Source organism: Pinus tabuliformis, chromosome 2_2 (assembly GCF_031772625.1).
Source record: "Pinus tabuliformis cultivar Carrire ecotype Pingquan chromosome 2_2, CPIR1, whole genome shotgun sequence".
Classification (NCBI taxonomy): Eukaryota; Viridiplantae; Streptophyta; class Pinopsida; order Pinales; family Pinaceae; genus Pinus; species Pinus tabuliformis.
Genome location: NC_142300.1, coordinates 785,559,834 through 785,582,060, shown reverse-complemented (window position 1 = coordinate 785,582,060; position 22,227 = coordinate 785,559,834).

Below are 22,227 nucleotides of genomic sequence, written 5' to 3'. Positions count from 1 at the left end.
ATGAACTAGACTGGGCTTGAAAAAAATCCACGGGTAAGTGAAATGGAGTCTTCTTTAAGTTTTTCACACTCCTTAAAATTGAGAACACCGGTTAGCACGAACTAGCTCAGACTTGAGAAAAATCCACAGGTGAGTGAAATGGAGTTTTCTTTAAGTTTTTTAGACTTCTAAAAATTGAAAATAATGGCGAGCATTAACTGATATAGGCTCAAGAAAAATCCACAAAACAATAGTAGTTAGGTTTATTTGTCAATAAAATGGAAGTGGAAATAGGAGCAATGGTTAGTTTGGTTCCAAAAAGAGGAGGTGGTCCAGCTACCGCATACCTTCTTGTTACAGAGCTTGGAGTCCAATCATTGAATTATTTTGCCTCATTTTCTGACACTTCCACTACAATTCAAAGTTCCTGTACCAGTGTGTTGTTTGTAGTTTTTCATGTGTGATCCTTCCAGCAGAACAAAGTCACAAGCAACACCAGTAATCACTAGCACCTACTCTAGCTTGACCTTCAAAAAATGTTAAGCTATAAGGAGTAGCCTATAAGATTCCAATTTGAAGACTATGCATTAGGGCATCTTATTAAAATTTCATTCGGTACTGGAAGGCAGTCTCTTGTGTTCATCCGGTACTGGAAAATAGTTTCATGTGTGTATCTGGTACTACAAATTTGTGTTCATCTGGTAATGGAAAGCAGTTTCCTATGTGCATCTGGTACTCAAATCAATTTTCATTTGGTACTAAAAATATTTCATGTGTAATCCAATAATAGAGGTATGAGGTCAGTGCTTTATCTTCTACTATTGAGATTTATATTAATCATGTAATGAATATATAATTACCCTCATAAACTTTTATTCCTATCAATTGTTAAGCTTCTATCCTAATCCTAAACCCCTATTTTCTAAGAAAAAAATCCTTTTGATGATATGATTGAAGGGGGTAATCATGAGTGTGATTGGGTGAATACCAATCATAGTTCAAAAAAATGTGTTATATGTTGAATGTCTCATGATAGCTATTAAACCTCTGTGGGTTGTTTAAACAATAATTTTACCACTACTCCATAACCATACACTAAATGATTGTGATGAATGATCATCATAACTTTGGCATTGTCTGTCCCGTATCGATGTACTGGTCCAATCAACCACAATCTCTCCTCTGTATCCAACCTGGACTTGAATGAGTTTGTCATTATTAACCAAGATGAACGTCGAAATGAACTCTTCACACTACTAATTTCCATCATCTTGTAATTATGGAAACCACTTGACCGTTACCATCGCCTCTTAATTTATAAATTCTCTTTTGGATGGCTTTTCCATCTAGATGAGCATTATTTCTCTCTTGCATACCATTCACCCTTCATTCCACTCATCCATCCAACGCCAACTCCGTCGCATTGTTTCCAATACAGTGCTACTTTCGGTACTTTGTTATTTTTGGTACCCTGCTACTTCCGATACTCAACCCTGTTTGTTCCTTATCCCTAGAAATTGTCTAAGACCCGTTCTTAAAGCTGACATGGGGTAGATCGGCATGAACCAGTGTTCCATTTTTATCAAGAAACAAAGGAATATCATTCATGCAAAGAGAAATTCAAGGAAGCCAGTTGGATTCCATTCCTAGAGAAGTTTAAGGGATACCATGAGGGTGTTTCTCACACCTTCACCCAAACCTATAATGGCCAATATGCTCATCTAGGTGGTCTGTAATTAGAAATTATAGAAGCTACTATAGAGGAAGCCACGAGATTGCTAGTTGTAGGGGAGAAATACTTCAAGGGTGTCAATATCAACAAAGAGCTCTATCGAAGGTTCTTGGAACCCAACCATTTGAACCCTGACTGGTCTAAGGGTATTCCTAGGAATTGGATTAAAGAGGAATATAGAATGATGATTAATATTGCAGAGATTCCTAACATGTGAAGGGAGGTATGCAATCACTTTTCTTTACCATTTGAGACTTTTGTTGCATTTTGAAGGAGGACCACAGATAAAATTTCCTTATTTCCTTTGGATGAGTTTGAATAAGATGGTAAGAGGGGTTAAATAACTTCCAAAAAGATGGAGACCAGAATTTATCATCATGGATTGATAAAAAATTTAGTTACTCATGAGCTAAGGAAACAGGGTAGCAGTTGGAAAAAGTTACTTAGACATAATTTTGCTTCAAAAGGTAGTTCCAAACCCATAGAAGGGAACAAGCTAGTAGATAGTAATAAGGATTTAGATAGTAGGTAGGAGAGTAGCAAGAAGACGCAGAAGAAGTAAATAACTAAAGAAGAAATTGCTATCTCTACTTAAAAAAAAATCTGTGAATCAGTCAAACAAGGGTAAATCGATAGAGGAAGAAGAATCTCCTACACTAACAAAGTGATCATTAAAAGTTAAAAGCCCTTCTCTTGATTCAACAACTCGAAGTAAAGCCTCAAAGGGTGAGAAGAAGAAAAATAAGAAAGCTAAAAATGAGGGAGGAGAACTCACATGTACTGTTTCAGAAGTAGCTGTCAAGTTGCCTCAAGAGGAGACTCCTGAACTAAGAGTTAAAAAGGTGAAATGCTTAAGACAAGCGAGAAAGGTGACATGCCACAAACTGCTGAAAGAAGGGAGACACATGTACAAAAGGGGGAGATCTCAGTGTCCATGTCATAGACCAAGACAAAAAAGAGGAGGTTGTTTCAAGACCCTATAATCAACCCTGACAACAAATATGGTGAGTCATCGACACCTACACGACGAACTACCTGGAGCATGGTACATCAGGTAATGACTACTCATACCCCTTCTTTTCTAGACAATTCAATAGATTTATTTGCTTCACCTGCAAAGGAACATGCACAGGTTGAAACGATGAGTGAAACATAACAATTAGTCACAGAAACATTGAAATAATTGAGGAAAGAGGCTAAGGCTAGCGAAATAGAAATCGAGGCTACTAAAGAAACCACTAAGCATGTAACAATTCAACCTGCGATTTTTATAACTAGTGACTAGATGATAATTGAGAAACTTCAAAGGGAAAATGAAAAACTAAAGGAACAAGTGAAAGAGTATAAGCTGTTGGATAGGTACATTAAGAAAGAAAATGAGCAAATAAAGGAGAATAATAAAAAGTTTCAATATGAGTATGATGAGGTCTCTACCAAGCTCAAGAAGGTTCCTTGCCTCATACATTATACCAGGGTCATTAAAAGGGAACATAAGGAAGAATCTTCAAGTGTGAACATATTAGATTCAAACAGCTGATGTTCAGGCAAGAAGACTCCATTTTTGAAATTTTGAGGAATGGTTCAATACTTTTTGCATGAGGACATGCAATGAATTAGGCGTGGGGGAATGTTGAGTCTCCTTTTTGATGCCTTTCATACCCCATATTTTTCTCCATTTTTGACCTAATTTACCTTGAAATCTACTCACCATTTGCCTACCTTCTTAAAAAACATGACTTTTAGCCTCCTTGTGTATATATGAGGTAATTTATATTTTAAGCATGGTTTTTATGATTTCTTGATTAGTAGGAATGAAATAGTTGATTCTTTGTACTCTCTAACTGTTTGGATTGGCTCACATAGATTTTTAGACCTTGTTCCTACTCATCTGGTACCAACATAGCTCATCCGATACCCATGCACCTGCGCTCATCCGGTACCTGTGTGCCTACATTCATCTGGTACCTCTGCTCATCCGGTACCCGCATGCTTGTATTCATCTAGTACATGTGTTCATCCAACACCTATGTCAACCATATGACTGTGTTCATCCGGTACCTGCGACCGTCCTGCACCACCTGCGTTCATCTAGTACTAGGCCCAATTCTTCATCTCCGATGGTTTGAGTGAGCTTCATTCAATGAGACTGAGGGAACTGATGGTCAGCGCATTATGTTTTATGGAAAATCAAAGATATGCTTCATCATTCATGCACTGCGTGTCATGAGGATGAAGCCAAACATGTAAAAGAAAGTGATTTGTATATTTTTATAGTGATTTGATCTTATCTATTAGCATTGAATGTAATGACCATTCTTCTATAAGAGAAGGCCCGTAGATGATAGGAGTTAGCTAGTAAGAGACAAAGAGACAGTGAGTAAGAAAGTAAGACAGTTGCAGTTAGAGTGGGAGACAAAAAATTAACTTTATTGTTATGTTGGAGACTTGATTCTGTAATCTTTTCTTTTGAAATCAATAATATGAGCAGCAATTGATGAATTCGATGTGTTAGTAGATTCCTTAGTTCTGTAAAATCTTCCAGCTTTCCTTGATAGCTCGGCAAGGGCCCACCGAAGCCATCAAGGAAATTTTTTATTATAGTTAGTGTGAATTTAGTTTGGTTTATGTGTGAGAGTGATTTAGTATTATAATTCAATTTCAGAGTGTTTGATATGATTCTAGTTTTGATCATATGCAAGTAATCTATTTTTCTGAGTGATAACACATTGGTTTTATGAATGCAAACTTATTTCTCAAGTTGTAGGTTTAGGTCTTGATTTCTATTTTAGAGAATAGGAAGAGTTAAGAACAGAGATTTGACCATTCACATACATGTTTTGTTATGTGAAGACTCTTGTCATACTTAAGATTTCGTGTACAAGAATGCATGGCTTCCTTCAGAACTAGACAAATTAGGAATGATTGTTTATTTGATGCTTGATTACAGTGAGTTAACTGAAATCAGCTGCTACAAGAAAACATAGTTGAATCCATATTTTCATTTCATGAGCCTGTAAATGGACATACTTGTTATCCTAGCAAGAACCATTAGATTACATGCTTATTAATATTTTATTTCTGAGTTTTTCTTTCAAAATGCGTGAGGAAGTTAGTATTGGTTTTGAATGCTTTTTGTCTAGGCTATAGTCATCAGACATAGGAACTTATCTGTTATCAACACATATAGTGTATAACCTCTACTGATTACAGATCCCTGGTTGATAATTTAATATTGTGGTGATATATCCCTCATATAATTGCCCCAACACTTATATCATTATCACACATCAAAATTTTATTGTACAATGTAATTGTATACATATAAACAAGGTGTTGTTCTGAGAAAAAATTGCAGTCGAAGAGTATGTTACCATTTATGGTGTTGGAATTACTAGAATTTTCACTGCCAAATTTTGAACTTCCCCTTGTGGTTAATGTGTCTCTCAAGTTGTGTTGTAGATTCCCTATGACCTAGATAACATTGTTAATTCTTTTCATTACATATATATTATGGGTTTTGTTGCAATTCACATTATTGATCATGTTGAATTCATCAAGTGACCATACAATATTTTCAAAGTACCAGTGAACCTCTAACACATTTTTTTTCTTGGAATATTCTTTTGAATAGCTTGGTCAATGCATGAGGTTGATGATGTTATGTCAAGTGTGCAATGCCAAGGCTACTTCCGATGACTACATCTTGACTGGGTTATTACCATATACAATTGTTACCTAAAGGCTTGATTGAGACAACAAAAGTATTCTTACCCACCATTGTGCACTCTTCCTTTCATAGAAGCAAACTTTCTTATTGTTGTTTATTCACTATGATGGTTTATTTATATGTTTTTTATTCATACTACTCAAAGATGGTATCTGGATGCCACAAGGTCTTGTTGTCTAACTCAATTTTGTATTACTTATGAATGCAAAGACACCTATTTACAGAGATACTGATTGTAATGCCATTTTTTATCACACTTTTCAATTCTTTTTCTTTTGTTAAGGACATGTTCTTGTTTTGGGGGAAGTAGGAGTGGGAGGGGTGATATTTTTCCCAGGTGAACGAGTTGAATTTATATTTGCATGGGGATTAGGTACAATAACCAATAATAAGGTTGAGCTTCTTGCACTTTGGAAGGGCTTGGTCATTGCTCTAAGTCATGGAATTAAGGAATTAAATGTCATAGGGGACTCTCTGCTGGTGATTAGAATGTTTTCAGAACCCAATCAAACTCATGATCATTTAATTCCTTCAATAGTAAAGAGGATCAATATTCACATGAAAAAATTTGGAAATTTGACCCTATTCCACATCCTTCGCCAGCTCAATCGAGTCACCGATGAAATGGTGAGCCGTGGCTCATATCTAGGGGTGGGAGAATTTGAATTAAGTGGAAGGAACCTGTGAATTATTCCCATTCCTTAGTTGCATCGTCTTATCTAGAGCACATGGTCATCAATGATGGTGTTGATAGGAACATTATGAATATAATGATTATACGCATGGGCGATAGGTGGGTGACAGAACAAGCAGGGTACCCACATGGCAGTGTTTTGGAGTATCGAGGAAACTTTTAAGATCTCCCCAAAGCTTTACATGTGTGTAGAAATGATCCATAGAAAGTTGGTTTAATAACCTTCTCGAGAGGATGGCATATCAACCATGAATTTAAATTATGATGAGACGGAAGAAAAATTCACCTCGTGCCATTGCGAATTTGATGCTAGGTTGGTTTGATAGGTATCTTGGGTAGGACAATTATTTAACGGAGATAAGGATCAAAGATTTGCAGGAATTATTGCTAAGGGCAGAGTCCAATTGTGAGACTTAAGAGGATCTGATATACAAGTCAACCATGCCTCCACCATAGGCATCTTCTCGCCTAATCTGTGGGCGTCTTCTGATAAATTGTGTCTTTTTGAGTGGTTTAGTGACGGAATCTCCAGGAGGAAGCCTTCAGAGACCGACATGGATCAGTGGAATGTGATTGAATTCTTATTCAAACTATTGATGGGAAGGCTTGACCTCCTCATGCACGGGGGAATCACTGTAAAAGGACTGAGTGGCCAATGCAGACAACATCAATGCAAAATTCAAAAAGCGTGGAGAAGAAATTGGATCGGAAAATTATTTGGTTGGAAACCGAACTTCTTACATCCAATTCTGAGTTGATTAGCAACAATCTTTTTACATATATGTAGGAGATAATCATTGGACTACTTGACTCCACTCTCACTCAACAACAAGGGAATATTGATGCTAGAGATGATGGTGCAGAAATGAGCAAAGGGTATAATCTCTCTAGCGAGGAAGTTGAGCCTTCAAATATTGGTTAATGTTTTTTTATGTATTGCAAGTATGTCTTGATTTTGGGTCAGTTCTACTAGTCATATGGAAAATATCAGTGTAATATTTTAGTTCACAAGCCTCCTAAGGGGAAGAAATTTATTTTTTGATTGTACTGGAACATAGAAGTAATTGAAATATCTGAAGCAAGTTTTGTTTATTTTGATGTAAATGGATTTGGCCATGTAATCCATGTTTTAAAATATAAAGTATCAATCCCATTAAAAAAAAGGGACATGTTCTTGTTTTAGGTTGAGGCTTACACTTGTATCTTCAAAAATAATATTGGGATTGCTCTCCCATTGAAGTGCTTCACACTACATGATTGTTATTCTAAGAATAACAATGATTGGATCCTTCTTTGCTCATAGCTTCCTTCATTTCCTTGAGAACCCCACCCGCCCCCCCCCCCCAAGTTTATTTATTTCTTCCTTTTCCACACTTTGTTGGGTTTCCTTCTGATCTGTGCATCTCCTTCTAGCTCCTTGTTTAGTTTGCTTCAAATGATATTATCCTTTTGTCTGGATTTAGTGAATAGGGAAACTTGCAATATTTATGCACGTGGCCAAGGCTGTAACATACATAGCATCTTATGTGCTAGGCCCCTATACTACTAGTGTAAACCCTTATTTTTATTAGTACAACCCCCTTATTATATTGTTGTACCCATGTAGTCCCCATATTGTTACTATTGTGCCCCATAGAAGCCCACTATTGTTATTATTGTGCCCTTACATTATTATTGTTATGTCAGCTTGGGTTATATTGTGACGCCTTAGACTGCTATATATAGAAAGGAGATTTTGTCATTTGGATCATCCAAGAATTGTTCATTTGTGTAATGTAAAGGAGGTTGCCCCTCGAAGAGGCTTAATTCTAAGGTGTTGATCTCTCTTTTCTATCTTTTTGTGAGCTGGTTTCATAACATTTGGTATCAGAGCTTTGGATTCTAGGGTTTCGCTGCTCCAAACAGGTCATCGTGGAATTTTCGCTATAACTTTTTTCTGCAACGTTTCAGATGCTAAATAAAAAAAAAAACCCATTTGGGTTGAAATCGTTCTGAACCTCAGGTCCAAATTTCAGAGCTTTTTGTGCTATATTTGCGGAGATATGATATGAGGAAGTTAGCCTTTTGGCAGAATCCCGAATTACATTCCAAACAGGTGACCTAGGGAAAATAGTCATAACTTTGTTTTGAGCATCAGATTGAAATTTCATAAGAAGTTATAGAAATAGGACGGACTGTAGTTTCCTTTGTAAATTTTTCAGATCCTAAGGTCAAAACAGTGACACGTGGCACTTCCTACAAGTTCGCTCTTCTGAAAAGGTCTATAATCAGGTCATCTTGGGAGATTGTGTATAACTCTGCCTTGGAGAGTCTAAATTTGATCAGACTGGTGGCATTAGAAAGAGGACATAGAGTGCTATTGTAGGCCGTAATTTCAGAACTGGAAGAGCCAAAATTACAGAGTTATGGTTGTTTCAAGATCGAGATCCTAAAATCAAGAAAAGGCGATATGAGGAAGTTTGATGGCAAGGATCCGGTAAATTGGATATTACAGATGGAGGAATATTTTGATCTACATGAGGTGAAACTATTACAAAAGGTATGTATTGCATATAATTATTTAGAATCGAATCAATTTTTATGGTATAAAGGGCTTTGTTCTCGTAAACCACTTGTCACGTGGTCAATTTTCATGGAGGAAATGATAGAACATTATGAGGATACAAAGAGAAACACCTTCTTTAGAGGAACACCACAACAATTGGAAGAAAAAATAGCAAAAGGGCTTTCTTACAAAGTGGAAAGCAAAATTATGGCAACAAGGAAGTCTATTGCTCACAACTATAAAGATGAAAGTGTTTTTTCTCCTATCCTTCCACAACCTACAAGGATTACACCACAACAATTGGAAGAAAAAAGAGAAAAAGGGCTTTGTTACAATTGTGATAGCAAATGCACTAAAGGTCATAAGTGTGTTGAGAAGAAATCATTTTACATAGATTATGAAGAGGAGGAAGAAAAGGATCAAGAAACATCCAAAGAAGAGGATATACACCAGGAACCAACCTCAGAGAAAGAAGAAATGAATCCGACCATATCTTGTAAAGCATTGGAAAGAACTACCACTCCCTAAACTCTCAAGATAGAAACACATGTCAAGAAGAAAAAGGTTCAAGAAGTGAAAGATCACATCGAGAAAGAAGAAATGAATCCGAAAATATCTTGTAATGCATTGGCCGAAATTACCACTCCTCAAACTATCAATATAGAAGGACATATAAAGAAGAAAAATGTTCAAGAAGTGAATGATCACATCGAGCATCAAGAAATGAACCCAACCATATCTTGTAATGCATTGGAAGAAATTACCACTCCTCAAACTCTCACGATAGAAGGACATATCAAGAAGAAAAAGGTTCAAGAAGTGAAATATCACATTGAGAAAGAAGAAATGAATCCAACCATATCTTGTAATGCATTGGCTGGAATTACCACTCAAACTATCAAGATAGAAGGAAATATCAAGAATAAAAAGGTTCAAGCAATGATAGATCACATCGAGCATCAACAACACGTTCTCCAACTTTTAAATGATAACGCCACTTTGGTGCAGAATCAAATGAAACAACAGGTAGATCAACATCACAGTGAAAAAAGTTTTGATGTAGGTGATTGGGTATTTTTACGACTACATCTCAAGCAAGATATTTATGAGAAGGAAATGTTGGCAATACTACATGCACTTAAAAAATGGCGACCTTACCGAATGGGAAGACACTTCAAGGTAAAAATGGATCATGATAGTCTTAAATACTTTTTAGAACAACTATTATCTTTAGAAGAACAGAAAAAATGGGTCACAAATATGTTGGGTTATGACTTTGACATCATCTATAGAAAAGGGAAGAAATTTTTTGTTGCAGATGCACTCTCAAGAAAGGATGAGGATGTGGAAGCATTGTCTTGTGCTATTTCTATTATCCAACCAGATTGGATAAACAAAGCAAGGGATGAATGGAAGAAGGACGAAGAAGTATGGTCACTCATTCAAAAGTTGCAAAAGATCCCAATTCAAACAATATTGCCAGAACTTGAAGAGGAAGGAAAAATCATATTGGAACCTGGAGCAGTCACAGAAACAAGAACCTGACAGCTACAAAATTGATCAATTTCAGAGTATCTCATCAAGTGGAAGAACTTACCCGCTGAAGATTCCACATGGGAGGACAAGAATTTTATACAGAAGCATCAAGAACTACTCAAGCGTTGAGGACAACACTTTTTGAAGGAGAGGGGCATGTTAGGCCCCTATACTACTAGTGTAACCCCTTATTTTTATTAGTACAACCCCTTATTATATTGTTGTACCCATGTAGTCCCCATATTGTTACTATTGTGCCCCATAGAAGCCCACTATTGTTATTATTGTGCCCTTACATTATTATTGTTATATCGGCTTAGGTTATATTGTGACGCCTTAGACTCCTGTATATAGAAAGGAGATTTTGTCATTTAGATCATCCAAGAATTGTTCATTTGTGTAATGCAAAGGAGGTTTCCCCCTCGAAGAGGCTTAATTCTAAGGCGTTGATCTCTCTTTTCTATCTTTTTGTGAGCTGGTTTCATAACATTATGTGACCAAGAAAGGGAGGGAGAAGCTTGTGTCTTCTCATGTTGTTATGTACATATGACCTTTCCTTTACATACAATGCATTCCTAGTATTATTTTCATAGGATTTACAATCAGCGGCATTATGGCCAAAAGTATTGCATGAAAAACAATAGACAGAAAAAGAACTTGTGTACGTGATGGTAGATGGTCTTTGTGAGGGGAGAGATCTTCCTTGTTTTCTTGCTTGAGAGATCTGACTTTTATGATGCACTTTTGTTGTATTTTCTATTGAGAAACCTTGATTTAAATGATCCTACAAGCAGCTACAACATGCCCAAGGTTATGGAAAGAGAAGCACTTGACATCTACCAATAAAGGAGTAAATGATCTCCTTGATAATGTACTTTTCCTATCTCATTCCTTGGTTGTTGGTTTTACTGGCTGCCTTTCTTTTATGATGTTGTTGCTAAATTCTCCTATAGGCCTTTTGGGTGCTACTTTATTATCTCCTATGGCTACCTTTGAGCTAGATCTGCTCCTTTATAACTCGTTTCTCATGGAGACAACGTCTTCCTCTAACTTTTCGCGTCATCTTCTCTTTTCTTCTAGTTGGTTTCTCATCACATCTTCAACTCTCCTTGCCTCTTCTAATTGGGTCTTTAGACTAATAATTTATTGTTTAAACTCATGTCCTCTTTCTTCAAGTATCTAAATGAGCTTCTTTTGATCTCGGTTTTCTATAGAGAGTCTTTATGTCTCAACCAAGGATGATTCTAGCTTGGCTTGGTCTTCAACTGACATCTCCCCATAACAATTAACTACTTTCACACTAGGATAATATATCTCATTCGACTGGACAATTTATTTTTGAGAGACCTTTTTCTTCTTATTGTGTTCCTTCTTTTTTTCTCCAATGTTGTTATTGGTATCTCTTTCATGTAGGGCCTGTGACCTGTCTCGTATATATTTTGCAGATTTGAGATCTATTATCATCTCAATATCTAGATTGTGAAGTTTTTTTTTAAATTGTACATTTAACCTGGTCATTCCACTATTGTTCTTGCTTTGAGGGGGAATATTTACTATATCAATCACATACTAGCTTCTAGACATTAGATCCATGAACAATTAATTCAAATTTTACCTTCTTTCTCTATTCCATAAAGTTTGCAACACTTAGTACATTCACACTTTTATGATCCATGATTTAACCAGGACTACCTTCTAGCTGTTAGGTTGATACAGAAGGAACCTTCTTATACCAATTTTTGGAAACTTGTGGGCAGGGTGAATCAGTATAATGCATTCATGATCATCGATATACAATTTTTACTTTTCCTTCCAATAGTTATTTGAACTATTAGATGAGAATCAACATATCATATAAATATTATACTTAACATATAAACAATGTTAAACCACAATATAAGAATCAACACATAAAAACAACACATGTAGACACCAAATATAAGTGGAGCCTGATAAAGAGAAAAACCACGAATTTTCTTGTTGTCCTCTAAGATGACTATAGGTCAGTTAGTCATGCCAGAGCATCTAAAATGTTTGTTTTTTTTTTAAAGTTTTATGGATGACTAATGTTATGAATTATTGAAAACAAGTGCTTAAGCCTTAATAGTTACTAAGCTAGATGAAAGGGCTACTATTTGTCTAGCTATAGTTAATTGATTTAAAATGTGTGAATAGAAGAATATTGATGAAATATAACTTGCTAAATATTCAGACAGAATATTTGATTGGTTATAAGCAAAGAATACAGGAAAACAACGTTTCTTATAGAACAAAATATATTTAAATGAATGCAGATTTGTGTGACAATTAATTGATATAGAGGAGTCTATAATAACAGATAGTCTTATAAACTAGTCCCTAGTTATTGTTGATAACTTCATAGGGGATTTAAGACTGACTGATACTCAGTATGATCTTACCTATATCTCTTCATAAAGACTTAAATATATGAAGAAAGACAAAATGAAATAAGGACATATGAAAAACTTACTAGGAGACAAAACTATAGAAGGCAAATTCATATTCCTTTCATTAACTTGGCAAATCTCCGACTCGATTACAATTCTATTCTCAAAGCTCATCTGAGTCTTCAACCCTTAATAAATCGAAGGAGGAGTTATTTATACAAAAAATATTCTAGAAATTTTCAAAACAAAAATACAAAAATAGTACAAAATTATAGGAATTCCAAAACTACTAAATGCTGGCACTATTCTTTAGGAATCTGTTGATGATGTGGTCCCCAAAAAGTGTTGCCCAGTTGTCTGTCAGTTGTTTATTAAAGTTACTCAATAACTTCACATAATTGATCCCATCGGTCTTCATTTGGTATAGCAAGATTTACCAATTTCCGGTAAACTTCATCAACCTTAGTGTATTTGTCAAAAGTGAGCTTATTTAAAAAAATGTTTAATCTCATGCTTAATAGTCAAGTCAAAATCTAAAGCTTCTAATGCTTGTTTCCCTGTAATATAACCCTTTATGCCTGCAAAGTTTTCTTTATCAGTTGCTATGGTATAAATCTTTTGGCAATATTATTCCAAACTACTCAACCTGTCATTTGGGGCCACTAATCTTGGCAGTCCTCTCTGATTCAGTAAATTAAAATTAAAATTAAAATGAAACCTTTGAACAAAAACCTTCAAGTTTTGGCACTTAGTCTCTAATTGAGTCATCAGGTTCTTTTTTTGCAAAAAATTATTGATCTCCAAAATGGTTTTTGTTCTATCCAGAATCTCAGTATACTCCAATTCGGCCGAGGTTTTTGAATTAAGAACTCTAATCATGTATGTAGCCTCACTTGGTTCATCTTTAAGAATTTTCTTCACTACATCAATAAATACGTGACATTTGTTTATAAGTTCCTCCTGCTCAAAAATGATCTGAATGGAGGGCCATACTTCAGTTATGGCTTGACTAATATCTTCCCAAATATTTTCCTTAACTTGGACCAACATTTGAGCCATCAATGACTCACTCTGCAACTCTTTAATTCTTTTGTTCAACCTGTGCGTTTTCTACATTTCTTCAACATACAAAGTATCATTCTTTATCTTCTAAGGGTCTAGATTTTTGAATTTCTTGTGAAGCCTTTCATTTTCTTGCTTTTGGTGAGTCAGCTCCTATAATAGTTTGTTCAAATCCCTTACTGTTGATGCAGATTCTGATGTGGCTGATGTTGATTCCCCTGTTGTTCTGGACACTGTAATAGGAATAGTTGTGATGGGAGCTATAACTAACTAAGTAAATTGATCTTTTTCCTTAAGCAATTTCTCAATTTGCTCCTCCATGGTCTTTATCTGTACATTATACTCAATGTTCAATTTGAGCATTTCTTCCTTATGTTGTTGACTTTCTGCTATCTCCTTGGTCTGGGGGCCTTTTGTAGAAGACAATTTCAGCTGCTTCCTCAATGCTACAATATCTTTATTTTTCTTTTGGATAATATCTTCAACAGCTTTAACATCAGTAGGTCATATCCAATTTGAATTACTAAGTCCTCTAATGAATTGACCCTATTATCCTTGGCTAAAGATGATATTTTCTCAATCTTCAATTGTGACTGCACATTTGACAGAGCAGCTTCGAGTTTTGACAATGCCATAAAAATATTGGTCATGGTTGAGAAAATCATCTCACCATATTGCTTATGCATGTCCATTTGACCAATTGGGTGTATCTGATTAACATGAAAGAAAATACAGTTTTCTTGTAATTAGAAGAACTCGTAGGAAAAGGAACTTGAGCCTGCAGAAAAGCCATTTTCATTCTTTCCTTTTCGCTATCAAAAGCTATCAACAACCTGTGCTGTGAAGTAGAAGTCTACTTCCAAAAACTATGTATAAACGTTTTCTTTTAAAGCTTCATTCTTCTTCTTAATTTCAATGAAATTAGTGAAGACATTTGGCTCCTCTATTTCACTTGGTCCTATAGATTGAATGATCTCTAACAAATTCTGTGAAGCAAAAGAGGAAGATGAAGTAGTGATTACATGTTCTTCTGTCCCTATGGAAACATGTGAATCATCCAATTGATGATGATAGGTTCCTTCTGACCCTGAGTAGTAGTAGTGCCTTTGGATTCAGTTCTTGATTTCTTATGATATTGAATGAATTCCTTTTCTCCAACTGATGATGATGAAGATCCTTCTCCATGATGATAACCATGAACCAAAACACTGAATCAACACTAGATACAGATGAAGACTGAACACTGCCCATGACTGTACACTGGCGATGAACTGAACACTGTGCAACCTTATGATGAGATCCTCCTAGATCAATCCTATCCACTTGAAATCTTTTGGACCATAAAAGTTTGATTTAAGCAGATATCTTGTGAGGGTACAATTCCCTCACTCTTGCGATCTCCATCTACCTTGCCTTGCTTGGATTCATGCCCTTGAGTCCCACTCGAAGATATTCAACATCTCCATGCCTTGAAGATCGAATATTATTGTCCAAGATAATATCTTCCTGTGACTCATTGATATACTCAGGTGCCAAATCATCAATAGTCAGAATCTGTGTATCTTCTTCTGGATCCATGATCATTGAAGGTTCATACAATTTCAATTTTCCACATTTACAAATGAGTAAATACCCATGTATGGAGGTAAATTTAATCGAAATGCATTATTTCCAATCTTTTCCACAATATTGAAAGGGCCATACTTGATAGGTTTTAGTTTCTTACCTTCTCCTTTCAACCTGTCTTTACTGATATACAACCATACCTAATCGCCGACCTGAAAATGATGATCAACTCAATGCTTGTCATGGCACATTTTATACTTGGCTTGACTCTTCTCTAACTGATCTTGCACTGCTTCATGTATTTGTTGTATCCGTTGAATGAACTTAACTACTTTGTTTGCATCATCATGTTCACCCACTTTATCCTCTTCACTGAACATGAAACCCATCGGTGACTTTGGTAGATACCCAAAACATGTTTCGAATGGTGATCGATTAGTCGAAGAATGTAAGGCTCGATTGTAAGCATGCTGCACATAAGGTAAAGATTCATCCCACAACTTAGGATGTTTACTGTAGTAACCTCAGAGAATATGTATGACTGTCCTGTTCACCACTTCTGTCTGTCCGTCGATATGTGGATGAAAAGTTGTGCTCTTCTTCAGCTTTGTGTCCATGAGTCCCCACAAAGTGGACCAAAACTCTCCTACAAAACGAGTGTATTGATCAGAAATAATGGAAGTAGGTAACCCAAAATGAAGCCATACTTATTCGAAGAACATCTTCGCAGTTTTTTTCAGCTGTTACTTGCTTTTTGCACGGAACAAGAATGCACATCTTGCTGAATCTGTTAAGCACAACATACATGTAATCATGCCCTCTCTTGGACATAGGAATCCATCCAACAAAATCCATGCAAATGTTGTCCCATGGTCCCAAAGGAACTAGAAGTGGCATGTACAAACCGAACATTCAATTGCTTGGTTTGCTGGTCGAACACATTGCACATCCTTTAATGTACTTAGCAACTGTTTCATACATACGAGGCTAGTAACAATACCTTTGAACTTGTGTCATTGCTTTTCTTACTCCAAATGTCCTGAAATGTGAGAAGAATGTGCTTCCCGAACAACATGCACTCTTTCTGTCTGTGGTATGCATAACTTACCCAGATGATATAACAACCTGTCATGAATATGATAATTGATTTCTTCCAATTGAGCACCATGAGTTAGTGATTCATAAATATCTTTGAAATCAACATATGTACTATATTGTTCTATATAAATTTCATGTTTTAAAGAACTATTCTGTAGCACTACTGAAGCATGCTCCAGGAAGCTGCAAGGAGAAGCAGGACTATAAACTACACTGCCCGGGTTGTAGAGTTACGCGACGGGGAGTTGCGCTATAGAAGGAGAGACTGCGCAACACATACAGAAAGTGACCATTACCATCACTGTTCATGATTTGACAGTGAGGAGGACTAAGAGGAGTGGGGGGAAAATTTAAGACTGGATTTAAGAGTGAAATCTTTGGAAATATGCCGCTAATCTAGCATTTATGGACGGATTGGGGAGGGTACGGTCGAATTTGAATTCGAATTTTCCTATAAATTACATGTGGTTGTCCAACAAGAAACACTTTACGTTCTGAGAATTTTTGTGTTGTGCTTCCTATTGCACATGAAGCATGAGTTCTTTTAGGATTTGCTCGTGAGCCCTGTGTTTGATCAGTATCCCGAGTTAGACAGAAAACTTATCCACGATATCATATTAGGACCAGGTCCTGCCGAAACTACGAACACAGGAGCGACCATTGTCTCTGAGGGAGCCACTCCTAAGGTTGTGAGTATGGAGGTTCCCACTACAGTGCCTATGGTGCCAAGGTTGCCTAGGCCGAAGCCTACACCGGTGAAGGAGGTCCCCAAACCAAAGAAGGATAAGCAAAAGAAGCCAGTGCCAGTGTGCGAGTCACTGAGGAAACATGTAGCTACACAGGCTTAGAGAAAAGAAAATCGAGCATGAAGGAGAAGGGGAAAGTGGTGGATCTAGAGGCTGAGGAGGGTGCAGAAGATATCAACATTGAGGGGGTGGACCCTATTTCTAAGCTGCTGGAGTATATCCCTCCATGCAAGGGAAAGGTGAAGGTCCCGAAGGACCCTTATGAAGGACAATTCCTCCTTAGCACACCCTTGCTTCGGAGAGAACCTACCCTTTGAAGGTCCATGCTTGGTCTGGATCCCGCACTTGAAACTGGAAGATTGGGATTTGGTGGACCATGAGTAGTTCCCCCACCTAGCTACCGACACCTTCATGAGGAGGGTTTTCTACAAAGAATCTGATGTCATTGTGTTGGAGTCGGTGGAATGGATTTGCGTAGTCAAAAAGTTGGGGTTGTTGAACCTGTTATGGGTGCCCCATTACCACCGCGACCCAATACACCTAATTGTCATTAAGCAGTTGCTGTTCCTATGGCTGATGCTATGGGGTAAAATGCACGGTGTATGGAGAATGTAAATACCCTCAAAGGTCTTCCCGGGACCTTCGACAAACTGTAAGATTATCTGCAACTGCACAAAGTTACATGCATGTTCATAGACAATAACTAACTATCAAAGCATTAGAAGTAGATTACCTCAAGTCTCCGTGTAGATTTGTTTGGAGATCACAATGCAGCCAAGTGGAACTCCCTCAAAGCCGGCTCCAAAGTCAAGTCCTGCACATAGAAGAGACAAGCATAATCACAGCATACAACTCTGATAACTAATACATGAATATATAAAAGAACATCTAATTGCATACAACTAAGCTACTCATGCTAATAGGCATTGAACAAACAACTAAATGAATGATAGTATCAACACCACGAGTAGACAGTACAACTGCAGTTCTATATTAATGTTGGAAGAGTGATTACAACCATCTGTTGTATCAGCCTTCCTTTACCCCTCCATCTCTCTCTCTCTCTCCCTTCTTGCTCACTTCTTATGATATGAGTCAATGCTCAACAGTCAAGTATGCTATCCTTTCAAATGCTCTAACCTCTTTCACAATAACCCTCACTTTGCTTATATAGCAATTGAGTTAGGGTTGCCAAGCTCCTCCTTGAGTTCACTAGGGAAAAGCAATGAACTTGCCATGCTTTTCAGCTCTTTCCCATTTGCCTCCTTTTTCAGATTAGAAATCCTCCAAATATCTCAAATTTGGATGTTTCCTTGCTTTTCTTGAGTAATTTTAGGGACAAATATCTAGATATTTATGAGTCAATTCGTTCCTTTGACCCTTGGAACTTCACCAAGTTTCACTAACGCTGTTCCCATACTAGCAACATGCTTTAGTAGGGTCACTAATGCACCTCCAGGCTTGGTAACAAGCTTTATAAAGCAGGTTGTTAGTGCACAACCAACGTTAGTGTGGAATCAAGGCCTGTGATTGTGGTCTTTGTTTCAACTATCATGTCTTTCCCCTCTGAGTTGATGAGGAGGTCAATTTGTTGTATAACAGATGCCCCCTAAAGTATGAGATCAGAGGCAGAGACGATGGCCGAAATACTTTACTAAAACTATAATTTTCCTTTCAAAAGAGAGAGAGGATCGAAGCTTCGGGCGGTACTGGAAACCTGATACAACACATATATATAAACTGCTAAAATCATGTCCTGAGTCGGGTATTCCCATGCTCAGTAGCTATGTTAGAGTGATTTTCTCCAAAGAGATATGACAAATGCTGGCCGCCGATAAGCACAATGCGGATCCGGTGTCATAATAGAATCATCCTGATAAGCTGTCTCCAAAAAACAATATCCGCAGCTTGGGAGAGGAAACAAGGCTGAATGATGCAAGCCTCTACCCAAGGTCTTGATTTCCGCTTCACCGAACAACATAGATCGATACATGTGAATATATGCATTGACGTCGAACATGCATGAAATCATCTGATTACCAGTCAATAATGGAGACCGTTAACAGATGTGAGGAAGGCCACCGATAATGGTGATGGTCTCCAAGATGCACAATACAATCTAATGAGTGTGAAAGATGTATTTGTCGTTGAACACCCGTTAGAATCGCTTAACCACTGGAGCCAATAATGAGAACCCCTGATCAAACACAAGGAAACTTGCCACTAATGTCTGCAAGTACCAAGGAACTGAATGTGTTTCTGGGTTGTCTTCCTAGATAGAGTGTTGAAGTCGATAGGAAGAAACCTGTCGAAAGGTAGGCAATAATGTGTCCTACATCAATCGACACGAAACGGGACAAGAATGATTTATTTTTTGATGAATCTTTTGAGCATTTGGGTCTAAACAATGGAGGGCATGATGGAAGGATATGCTTGATGGGTTGATGGAGGAAACAAAAGGTTAACCCTTGAACAATAGAAGGCACGACAATGGTTTTAACCATGCAGCACTAGACTCATGAACACTACAGAGTGTTAGGATACAGAGATGCAATTACATTAGGGTATTTAGGCTAAACTCATAGGATGGTAGGATTCATATTGAGAGGCCGTCACAAGGAAGGTTTATCTAAGGGAGTGCCATGTTCAAGGGAATGACTACTGCCAAACCACGCTTTCTAATACTGAATGCAACTGTACTGTCAAATTTCCCCGTCTGATTAGTTTAATGAGTCCAGACGGGTAAACTCATCGATCTTTTCATATTTAAAGAGTTTGAAAAGGACCACAAAAAGAGTGACTCTCTGCCCTATCTGATTAGTTTAATGAGTCCAGACAGGCAAACTCATCGATTTTTTCATGTTTTAAGAGTCTAAAAAGTATCGTAAAAAGAGTGACTCTATATCTTGTCTGTGTAATTTAATGAGTCCAGACTAGACAACTCGGTGGTCTTTTCATATTCGAGAGTCTGAAAAGATTGTAAAGAGAAACTCCTTGGTGGTCCCTTTGTCATAGTTGTTAATTGGGTGCGACAAAAGGTTAATAGTATACCGGATCAGTTACTTTTCTGTAAGTTAATCTATTGAATCTGGATAAAGAGAAACCTATATTCAATAGATGTCGACCTCATTTTGTTATGAGTACGAGGAGACAGACTAAACTCGTTTTTCGTCGTGAATTTTTAATGAGTCACGCGACGACAAACTCAATACCTTCATAAAATTTTAACGAGTCAAATGAAGGAAACTCAAGGTATCTTTTTCAGTTTAGTGAGCGAGGAAAAAAGAGATAAAAGAACTGCTCATTCCTCCTTCAATGTTTTAACGAGCCTAAAGGAGAGAAAAACTCAGGGATTTTTCGATTTAAGAGTGAGAAATGGTCCCAAAAAAGAAAGTGCTCTGGTTGTTGCCGTATATTTTTAACGAGCCTGGTGACAAAAACTCGGGATTTTTCAGTTTAACGAGCGAGAAAAGTACCTAAAAGAATGCTCGGGTCATCTTTATAAATGTTTAACGAGCCTAAAGACAAAACTTGAGATTTTTTCAGTTTAATGAGCGAGAAAAAAGCGCCTAAAAAGAATTGCTCAATTGGTCTTTTTCAGTTTAATGAGCTAGAAAAAGATCGAAAAAGAGTTGCTCAGACCATCATCGTATATGTTTAACGAGCCCAATGATGAAAGGCTTGGAGATGTTTCTATTTTTTAAAGAGCAATAAAATATCCCAAAAAGTGCTCTAATGAGAATTGCATAAAATTACACAGCACATGCCTAGTGCAATACTAGGCATAATACTTTTTCAGATAGAGCCCATTTCTGGGCTCCTTGAGTGGGACTCCTTCCCAATCCTGCAGTTCATATGCCCCTTTTGAGAGGACTTTCTTGACGATATAGGGACCTAGCCATAGTGGTTGGAGCATTCCTGCCCCCAACATGTTTATGATGATAGAGCAAACCAACGTCACCTCTTGGTAAGAACGAAGCTTAACCTTTTTTTCATATTAAGATTTTACTCGGCACTTGTGAGCTTTGAGTGCTAATTCGGCATCTCGACGGGTTTCTTCTAGTTGATTAAGGTATAGTAAGTGTTCTTCTTCGGTAGTAGTGTCAGGTAGGAGTTCAACGGCTAGTTTCAGGGAAGGGATTTGACACTTAATGGGTAGAACTGCTTCTAGGCCATACACCAGTTGAAAAGGTGTAAAGCCCGTGGCAAGTTTTTTTACTGAAGTTATATATGTCCATAGCGCCAAATATAACATTCAGTGCCAATTGGTTTTATGGTTTCCTACCAAACCTACGGATCATGGTTTTTAAGACTCCATTTACAGCGTCCACTAGACCATTAGCTTGGGGATAATAGAGGATGATTGATCTAGACAAAAACCAAGCAGCGACATTAAATCATACATCATATGGTTTTCGAAGTGAGATCCATGGTCTGTAATGATTGTGCAGGGTACACCGAAATGACAGATGACCTGGTTGAACAGGAATAGTGCGCAGTTTCTCCATTGGCGCTGTAGGTGGGAAGGGATTCGACCCATTTCATAAAATAGTCCCACTACTATGATATAGTTGTGTCCAGCAGAGGAAACAAGATTACAGGTTACGAAGTCTATCCCCCATTTGATAAAAGGGCCAACAGAGATCACTGGGTGCAGTAGGGGAGAAGGGGCGCACATTTTCTTTGTGAATACTTGACAAGGATGGCATTGCTGGACAACCTTGACACAATCTTTGAACAAGGTCGGCCAGTAATAGCCTGTGCACAAGAATTTTTTATGTAGTAGATATGCCAGAAAGATGATTGCCACATGCCCCAGCATGGCAGTCATTTAAAAACGTGCTCCACGTCTTCATGAGTGAGGCAACGCCGAAGAACTCTATGCTCACCGCGACGATATAACGTATCGTTAATCACTAGATAGTGTCGTGCTTGGTGACGGATGCGACGACGGTCGTCTGTCGTGAATTCGGGGCGAAACCGTTGGCTTGGAGGTAGATAAGAATGTATCCATACCAAGGATCAGTGGTGTCAATAAGATAGATAACCTCATCCAGGAGAGGATCGTGGGCTATCTCCTTTAGATCGATGATGGGGAAGTTCGACAAAATTTCGGCGAAGACTAAGGGGTTCC